Genomic DNA, 10821 nt, shown 5'->3' on the forward strand with positions numbered 1-10821 from the left:
TCTGAGGTTCCTTTGCTTATCTTTTGGTTGGTTGACCTGTCTTTTGGTGAGAGTAGATTAGAAAAGTCTCCCACTACTATTGTATTTGATTCTATCTTATTCTGTACTTCTGAGATTGTTTGATGCATTTACGTGCTCCATTATTTGTTGAAAACAAGATGATGACTATTATGTCATCTTCATGGATTTGTCCCTGTACTAATATGCAATGAGAAATCTAGCTTGTCAGAAATCAGAATGCTCTCCCCAAGCCTCCTTTTCTTGCTGGGAGCATTTGCCTGAAAGATCTTTTTCTGTCCCTACACTTGAAGTTTGTTTTTGTCCTTGGCTGTGAGATGGGTCTCTTGGAGACAACAAATGGATAGATCTTGTTTTTGGTCCACACAGCAGTTCCATTTTCTTTTGATAAGAGAATTCAGTCCATTTATGTTTATAGTTATTATAGAGAGATGTGTTCTTTTTCCTGCCATTTTCCTGTGTTTTTCTTCTTTCCTTTCCTTATGTTTATTAAATAGATCTCCTCTTGACTTCTATCTATTGTGGTTCCCTCATCTTGATTATTTCCTACTGATTGAACTCCTTTTAACACAGTTTGTAGAGCTGGCTCTTTGTTCATATATTCCTTCAATTTTTCTTTTTTATGGAAAGTTTTGCTTTCTGTGCCAAAAGTAAATTCTAACTTCGCTTGGTATATCAGTCTGGGTTGTCACTTATTGGTCTTTGGGGCTTGGAAAGTACTCTTCCTGCATTGACAGTTTGTGTGGAGATATCTGCCTTGATTCTGCTTTTATTTTCATTGTTGCGTAGGTCCTTCTTTTTTTTTTTTTTGCCACATACAAAATAAGCTCTTTGCTACTCAGGCCTAATGATTTTACTATGATGTGCCTGGAAGCGTTTCTTCTAGGATCTACTAGGTGTTTTGTATGCTCCTGTTATGTGGGTAGGGTTTCCTCTTTTAAGGTTGAAGAAATTTTCTGTAATAATTTTACTGAGTAAGTGTTGCACACCTCTCTTCTGGTATTCCTCTCCCCTTCGATTCCAATTGTACACGCAGATTATATCTCTTGCCTTTGTCTTCATTTCTTGGACTTCTCTTTGGTGAACTCAGTGTTTTTCCTACTTCCATTAGTTTTTTCCAGCTCCTCTGATTTATCTTCTGGTATTCTATTTTCCATTTCACATATTCTGTTATATGTGGCTTCCACTGTAGTTTGCATTGTGGAAATTGAAACCATTTATGGTTCCTGGATCAGTTCTCAAGGTGTTAATTTCACATTTTGATGAGTTGAATTTCTTATCTATTTTTTCCTGCATTTAGGGTTTCAATGTGCTAATTTCTTCTTTTCACAAGGCTCTTGCTGTGTATATCATTATTTGCCTATCTTTTTTGACTTCCAGAAAATCCTGCAAGGTTTCTTTTTTATACTCTTGGAATTGCTTTTGAAATTTTGTTTTTGTATCCTTGGCCAATTCTGTTACCATATTATGAATTATTATTATTATTCTCTATCTCTTCTTCACTCTCACTGGAGATTTTTCCTGCTTGCTGTTGGCATTTGGAGTTTGTGTGCTGACTTGACCATTCATGAAGCTTGTAATTTTTCTTTGCTCATTATGTACCTGGGAGCAGAGATTGTGGTGGTCATGTTCCCTGCTCTTCCTGTTGATAGCCAACAGGTGGTAGCTTTTGCTTGGCCCTGGGCTGGTTCAACAGATGCCTGTGCACACACTTGATTCTACTCTAGGTGAATGGGAACTCAGACAGCAGGAGGACTGTCTGCTGTGAAAGCTGAACTGTTTGTATTCAGGTTTAGGCATAGGCTTCAGAAGGGATTGGCCTCTGGTTATTTCTCTCCGCTCCCGTGGCCAGTGCTCTGCCACTTGGACCACCTGTCCTATGCAAGTGTGTGCCTCGATTGCTTCCAGGGCACTCACATACTCTGAACTTATGGATGAGTGGTAGATTCAGTGGCTTTATCTGTGGGCCAGTGCTTTGCTACTGTGATGTGTTGTCCCTTGTAGGCCCCAGAGAAGGTCTAGCAAGTCGCCTATTTGGCAAGACTTGGTGAGTTAGGAATTCTCCTCCCCTTGGCTGCTGCACCCTGGACTGCACGAACTGGAGTATCCCCACTAGTGAATGCCCTGCCAGATGCTGGCCCTAGAGGGCTCCTGATAGCCTGTACTCTGGGAGAAACAGGATCCTAATGCCTACAGTGTAGGGGATCCTTTGCTGCCCCCCCCCCCCCAGAAGCCAGCCAGTGAGGTGTCAGGGGATGAGGAGGGCTCTGGTCTCTTTGTCCCCTTAAACAGAAGTGTTTCTTCTTGGTGTGGGAAGGTGGGGTCCATGTCAAATTCTGTGGGTCTCTCCCAGAGCTAGTATCCTGATTGAGGGTTCTCCAGTAGGGTACTGTCACTGATCCTGGGGACTGGACATGTCCTCCGGTGCTATGGCAGTGCCTCCTCTCTGCCCTCAGTCTCTACACTGTCCACCTCCCATTCACTATCTTGCTCCCGCACTATGGGAGTTTACTGCTGTGGGTTCTGCCTTAGCTGGAGTCCTGCATTGCTGGGTGGCCCAGGCTATTACTCCACATAGCCACGCTCCTGCGAGGGTTAGGGAGTGTCTTTGTTCAGTTTATGGGCTTTTTCTTTTTCCAGTTCCTGTGATTCTCTGCTTCTTTGAATTTTCTATGTTACTGATCTCTATTTGGTTGGAATGAGCTGGGGTGATTCCCTATTTTATCTGTGCCATCTTTCCTCCCTGTGAGATTCTTATCTCACAGTTAACCAGCAAAAAGCCAGAAGTGAAACTGTGGATCGTGGAGTAGAATGCTGGCCATCGACTTCTGGGTTGCTTCTCAAATTATTGGAATGTTTAAACAAGATTCCTTGTCTTTCTCAGTGTTGATTCCACATTGTTACACACAATGTTCTGTGCCATCTTCCCACATCATCCCACTGTTTTGTTATTATTCTGAGAGTTTATATTGTTGTTGATATCATATTTGTGAAATAAATGAAATATCACTTAGTCCTAACTCTCTTCTGTTCATATTAGGTTATGGCCTTTCTCTTTTCCATGACTCTCAACCCTGGTTTCTTGCAATCCTCTCATAATTAATTTATCCATACAAATGCTTCCTGCCATACTTTTAGTTCACCACACACTCTCCAGTCCTTGTCTCTTACTTTGCATATAATGAAAGCATGAATCAATATTTTTTGATTTCTCACTACTGTAAAATACGAGCTTAGAGTTTCTTATTAGATTTTCAATATAATATTGAATTTGATTACCTGTATCGATCCAATTTTTGAGACTCTTCATAATATGTCCAGCAGTATTTTAAGTACTCTTATATATCAAAACCTTGTTCTTGTTCTCCTCAAGAAGAAAGCATGATTTATTTAGAAATAAAACTCTGAGTGGATCTATCTCTTTATCTGCACACACACACAGACACACACACACACTCACACACGTATACATATATAATTAGTGTTATCACTTGTACTTAAATCTGTAAGATTAAGAATGCAGTAGAGAATATAGGAAGGAGTATAGACTACACTACAACCATTGTTTGATATGTATTTCCTATTCTGAGAGCATAAGATAGGGGCATTTTCTAAATCAATATGTGCATTTTCATCCATTTCAAATGATACACATTGCCTCACTTATTCATTAACATAAATACAGTACACATATTTAAATACTTTCCTTAAAGCACTCTCAGGCCTGATGATGAGATCAAAATATCCAGGTAATGAATTAACTTAAAATTTATTAGAATAGTCCCACTATTCTATGAGCTTTCCAATTAGCATTTCTATGATGAAATAAAACTAGCATTATTTGCAGACTGTCTAATTAACCAATGAGTGAAAATTCACAAACATACTCTAATGCAGAGAATTAGAATTCTGGTGTTGTGCTAAATGGAGTACATCATTAATCCTAATGAACTTTAAGAGGAAATGAAGCTGAATCAAGATTGAATAATGAAGAAACCAGGAGAGTATGGCTTACCCTGAATAATTAATTAATCAACAGAGGACTAGTGCCAGATTGGAGAAACACATGGGATATAATGACACAGTATGATTGATTTACTTAGGTTGGAGGCACTGTTATATTTATATAAGTGTATATGTATGAAGGCACAAATACATATAGTAAATTTACTCATTTATATTTACAAATTTTCAATCAATAATAAAATCCCTTATGTTTGATGTGTGTGTATTGTATGAATTTTCCACAAGTATTCATGTGCTTCTAGCTCAAAAGACCACTGAAAGAGTACAAGTATTTCGAAATAGGAAGACAACTCTATTTGTATCAATTAAAAATTTACACAGCATACATTATAGCTAGTTTCAGGCAAAACTTATGAAAAACATAGAAGTAAAAAAATCAAGGTTCAAGAATAATTCTGGGTAGGTATATCTTATTTGCTGAACAGTTAAATATTAACTAAATGTATATAAAAGAAAACAATATCACATTCCTACATTATATAAAATAATTTAATATACTAATTAACCGAATCAATTTGGATATATGGTTAGAAAATTTGTATTTACAATGTAGTTTAGGTATTTTAGTTTTTATTGTCATGAATATTATCTCTATTGGAAAATGTTTATGTGCTTGAGAATAATTTGTAATTTTGAGTGCTAGAGTATAGATACTTTTAATATGTATTGATTATATTTTTGTTCAAGTTTTCTATTTTCTTAATGTATGAACTATTTATATAGTATATTTATTTACACTTAAAATCCTTATAATAATTTAATTTTAGATTTATTTGAACAGGCTTTGTAATTTGGGTCAATTTGGTAGGCACTTACGTGCCTGCAATCTTTTTTTTTTTGTTTGTTTGTTTGAGGTTGTTTGTGGGACTTGGACTCTGGGCCTGGGCACTGTTGCTGAAGTCTTCAGCTCAAGGCTAGTGTTTTACCACTTGAGCCAAAGGCCCACTTCCAGTTTTCTGGTGGTTAATAGGAGATAAAAATCTCATGGACTTTCCTGTGTAGGCTGGCTTGTACCCTCCCGGTGTTAAGATGTGTTCCAACACTGCTAGCCTGCAACTTTTCAACTTTTAACCATTATCTCGACAAGATCTATTATACTTTCTAATTTTCTTATTGTATTTACAATATTAAAATTAGTTCTCTGCTTTCATACTTTTTTGAAAGCAAGATCCATCTGAGTTCCTGCTTGCATATTCTGTATAAATTTTCCTATGTAGTTTAATAGTTTCTGAGCTTTTTCTTATTTCAAGTCCCCTTTATTCTTACAATATATCTAGTCTTCATCTGTCTTATAGACACAAGCTTAATTCAAAATGGCCATCTGTTCCCTATATCGATCATTTCTTTATGATTTAAAGCTGTTTCCATACAGCTTTTCATATCTCGAGTATATGTTCTCAACTTGGACTGCTTTTTTTTTTTTTTTTTTTAACCAGTCCTGGGCCTTGGACTCAGGGCCTGAGCACTGTCCCTGGCTTCTTTTTGCTCAAGGCTAGCACTTTGCCACTTGAGCCATAGAGCCACTTCTGGCCATTTTCTACATATGTGGTGCTAGGGAATCAAACCCTGGGCTTCATGTATACGAGGGGAGCGCTCTACCACTAGGCCATATTCCCAGCCCCTCAACTTGGACTGCTTTATCAAAGATTTTTAAGTAAATAAGAAACACGCTTTTATTCTTTCATGTCTTCTGCCTATGACACTATTCAGTGATGAGTTCTGTAGTCACAGTTACTTAAATAATTTTCTGTAGTCATTCTCTCCTATAGCTCTCCTTCAGTTTCTATCAAGATATTTAGTTTTATAATATCATTTATTTACTCTCTATGATCATTTCTCATGAATACAAGCTCTTTGAAGGTCCTGCTACATCTGAGTGGCTTATTTTTAACATTACTTTCTAACAGAATGTCTGGCACAAAGCAAATTTATAATCCTATCTACTTAGGAGGAACAGATTGGGAGATCAGGGCTTAAGATAAGCCTGGGTAAAAAGAAATTTGTGGGAGTCTATATCAGCAAAACAATGTGTAGATGAAATAGTCCATGCCTGTCATCTACAACACAAGTAGTAGAATGGAGCACAAGAGGATCACAGCCACAGCTGGCCTGAGCATAAAACAAGACTGTACCTTGAAAATAGCTGTACCAAAAGGAAACAGTAGAGTGGCTCAAGTGGTAGAATGTCTGTCTAGCAGGTGGAAGGCTCTGAATACCACGGCAGTGGCTATAGTCCATACCTAGAACCACCAATAATAATAACAATAATGATAAGAATAATAATACCTGCCTTATGACTAAAGAATTGTGAAGAGCAATTAACTTAGAATGAAGACCCTTAATTTCTTCAAATCCTTGATTCTTTTATAGATTTATTTGATTGCTATTTCTGTATCAGTAGTAATTATCATGTTTTGTCTCAACCCATGAAGGAATGGAATAATGGAATACACTTCTATCACTTAATTATTCTTTTTGGTATTGATTTTCAATTGAAAAATGTTGAAAGGCACAATGATTGAATTTTCCCAATTTAATTATCATGTACATATACACACTCATTTACCTGGATTATTTGCTTCAATTCTCATTCAGAATAATCTTATTTGTCTGATGTGCTTCCACCCATCTGACACATAGTGATAGTTCCAGTGACATTAAATAAATAGAAAATAAAACTAGGTCTCATCTCTTTTACTCATTGACTAAAAGTCAAAATTCAGTGTTTTATAGACTTGTTACTTATAGATTATCCTGATATAACTACATAGTATTTCATAATTCTATTCACACTGAATTAGCTCAGATATATAAGATAGTTCCAATATAACCTTTCTGAAATGTTCATATTCTCAAAACAAGCAATCATATTTTGATTGATGGTATCAATCAAATATGAATTTCCTCTTGTTCATGCCATTTGAATCTAATTTGAAGCTAGAAAATTATATATCTCTTACTGCTTTTCATTCCATGCAGCTGATACACTGCAATATGTAAAGTTGTCTTTCCCTCTGCTGGAAATGCATTATAGTGCCTTTTATAATTTGAGATGCAAAAGGAATGTAGAATATTCGCTTACTTCCAAACCAAAAAGCTGTGCTTCAGATATTGGGATACATCAAAAATGAGTTAGCATTTGATAAACACAAAATGCAGTTTGTGAAATAGTATAAGAGATAATTAAGTTATTTCTTGTTCTACTTGTTACCTCCTTTCTCATTTCCCTCCCTCCCACATCCCCCTTACCCTCTCCCCCCAAGAGTTGTGCAGTTGGTTTACAACAAATGATTTTGTAATTGTTGCTTTTTGCATGGTCTATCTTTTTGTTCTTTGTCTCTCAATTTTGTTATTCTCTTTCCCTTCCCCAGTTCTAATACCCATATAAACAGTATCCAGGGTACTCTGATGTGATACAGTGGTAGCAAGGGTACCACCACAGGAAGGGAGTAGAAGAGAAACAAACCTAAAAAAAAACAGTCAGTCAAACAAACAGACAAGAAGGAAGAAGAGGAAAAAAAGTGGACGAGTTCACATGGCATGTTGAAAATAATTACAACACTGGTATAACTCTTGTTTCTGTAATGTGGAGTTCATTCCACTTGACATCTTCTTATGTGATTATATGGGTATAGCTATTGGGGTATTTTGAGCTTCTATCATAACTAGCCTATTCATGTACTAGCTATTCCCTATGAGGAATACCATAGGGTTTGTTTCTTTGGGTCTGGGTCATTACAATTATATACATTAGGTAGTGAGTACATTTCTTGAGTCCAACTTGTTCCAAAGTGCATCTTGAAAGCTCTCCCGTCCCAAGGTATGAGTATACACAAATTGATCTAATACAAACCATGGACTGACTTTAATTCATGTACATTACACACACACACACACACACACACACACACACACACTTTTAGTCTTATGAATTTATGAGCATAAAACAATTATTTTAGCGGATAATGACAATCTAGATTTAGAAAAATATTTAAAGTATTTCAAGTGTTGTATATGATGGATAACTTGAAACATTTTTTATTGTAAAGGTGGTACAGAGAGGGGTTTTACAGTTCCATAAAGAAGGAACTGAGTACAATTCTTGTCGAACATTATTACCCCCACCCTCATTTCCTCCTGCTTTCCCTCCCCCAACACATCCCTCCCTTTCAAGTTGTAAAGTTCATTTCCAACATAGGAAAGATTTTTATAAGATCACTGTTTGTATATATGTTTGTTTATAAAATGGAAGTAGAATGTTACTTCTTTGATTATTAACTGATCTTCTCATTATTCTACTTAAGAGTTAGTGTCAATGTTCCTCATAACATTTTTTTGGTGAGGTGTTCATTTCCCATTGAAATCCTCTTTTACTAACTAATGAGTAATGGTGGGGAATCTTATTTTCAGGTAAATGTTGTAAATATATCAGTTAACTAGTTCAGTAGGCTACTTGGCTATGGAATCAAGAGGGATTTCATGGATCATTAATAAAAGACAGTGAACCCATAAACGAGGGAAGAGAAAGCATGAAGTCACCTCACCATCCAATGCTACAGTCCTTTTGCTAACTTGAATGTTGTCATTCTCCTTGCTGTAATTTACATTGATTTCAATCTGGCCCAGGCTTATTTTTCTCATTATATTATATTCAGCTTGAATTCTTAGTTCACAAGACTAGAGGAAATCAATCGAATGAAAAAAAAGAAGACACAGGAATTCAGAGAAGCTCTCATAAACAGGAAAGAGTACTGAGATCAAGTTATATGCATAGAACACCTCAAAGAAAGTTAACACTCCCCAAACTCTCATAGTACATTATTCAGAAGCATGTAACTTTATGGAAAACACTACATGTCAGGTAAAGAAATACTTCAAAAAAATCAGATAACAGACACAAACACAACTCTCCATTTTTACTAGGAAAAGTATTAAGTTCCTATGCACTTCACTACAATACTGTCATTATTAAGTGATAAATGGCTATTTGCATCCAGCTCTCCTTTAAGCTCAAAGGTCATACTTCATGTAAGTACTGTTTATCTTGCTGAATGGTAAATTTAGGCATAACTTTTCAAATATATAATATCTAAGTCAAGGAAGTATTCTGTGAAAAGTGATTTCTATAAATCCAAAGAGAAGCTTTCAGTATCATTTCATAGAGGTATGTATTATCTGAAAAGAAATCACTGCCAATTATGCAATTGAATCCTACTGGTATAATTGTATTTCTATGGCACTCGTGATTTATTTATTTATTTTTTGGCTAAGTAGTATTTACAGTTCTGTCATTAAGTAGGACTCAATGGTTATTTTCTAATTGAACATATGTTTCCTTTTTGAGCTAAATCTCTATAGTTGACACATTAGGGAGCCCAGGTTTTCAAATTCGAAGAACAATTTCTCCTTGAAGACCAAAATATGAAAACAAAGATCAGAAAATTGACATTGATTTACAGAGCATCATTGTGCTACAGAGGGAATAAGGATAGCTTTTATGAAAAAGTTCACAAGTTAAATCAAATAACCCTAATGGATTTGTCTACTTGCCTTTGAACTTTTTTTTTTAACATTGCATAAGGATCAATAAGACAGTAGCTTTTTGAAATTCCTCAATTTCACAATATTCAGCATCAGTATTTATTTTTGTTTGTTTTTAATTTACTGTATAGACTGTTGTCATTGGTCTTGCATATGGTGTTACAATATTTTCTAATTCCATTGAAATTTCAAAAATTGAGCATTAATCAAAGAGAAGCCAAATAAGATTTTCTTCATTTTTAAGAAATATATTTTATTGTAATAAACTTAATCTCTGTACATATCAATATCAGATGCTTATTTTTCTGCATATAATTTAGTATGATAATCACTAACACAGCATCAATGGTCATTCTTAATATTAGAAATAATCTTTGATAAGTGAGAAAACATTGTTTCAAATACTTTTCATAAGCATGTCACATTACAAAAGTAAATACTTGTCAGTGGCTCATGCATAAAATCCTAGCTACTCAGAAAGATGACATGTGATGACAACTATTTGAAGCAAGCCCAGGCAGGAAAGTTCTTGAAACTGTTATCTCCAAGGTTCAAGTGGTAGATTGCTAGCCCTGAGCAAAAGGAGCTCACGGACAGCCCAGAGTTCAAGGCCCAGGATTGGCAATGTTTCTTTAAAAAATGAAGATAAATAAATAAATAAATACAAAGGAGGCAATTACAAACTGAATCTTTTATAATTATAAATTGTTTCATACATACATAATCAAAGGTGGTTTCGTTCTTTTTTTCCTGTATTGACAAAGTGAATTACAGAGGGGTTACTGTTTCATATGTAAGGCAGTGAATACATTTCTTGTTCAACTTGTTGCCTCCTCCTTCATTTCCTCCTCCTCCCTCTCCTTGTCCCTATGCCACTCATGAGTTGTACAGTTGGTTTACAACAAATGGTTTTATAAGTATTGCATTTGGAATCTTTTGTCCTTTTATCCTTTGTCTCTCGATTTTGATATTCCCTTTTCCTTCGCTAGTTCTAATACCTGTATAAACAGTAACCTGGAGTATCCAGGTTACTCAGATGAGATGCAATGATAGTGGGGGTAAAACCACAGGAAAAGAATATGATTAAAATATAAGGGTACAGTTTCACATGGCATTTTGACAATTATTTGAACAATAATATCACACTTGTTTCAATAATGTGAAGTTCATTTCACTTAGCGTCATCTTTTGTGTTCATAAGGGCAAAGCTATTGGGCTCTTGGCATCTTTTCCTAT

The sequence above is a fragment of the Perognathus longimembris genome, chromosome 12 (genome assembly GCF_023159225.1).
Source record: "Perognathus longimembris pacificus isolate PPM17 chromosome 12, ASM2315922v1, whole genome shotgun sequence".
NCBI lineage: Eukaryota > Metazoa > Chordata > Mammalia > Rodentia > Heteromyidae > Perognathus > Perognathus longimembris.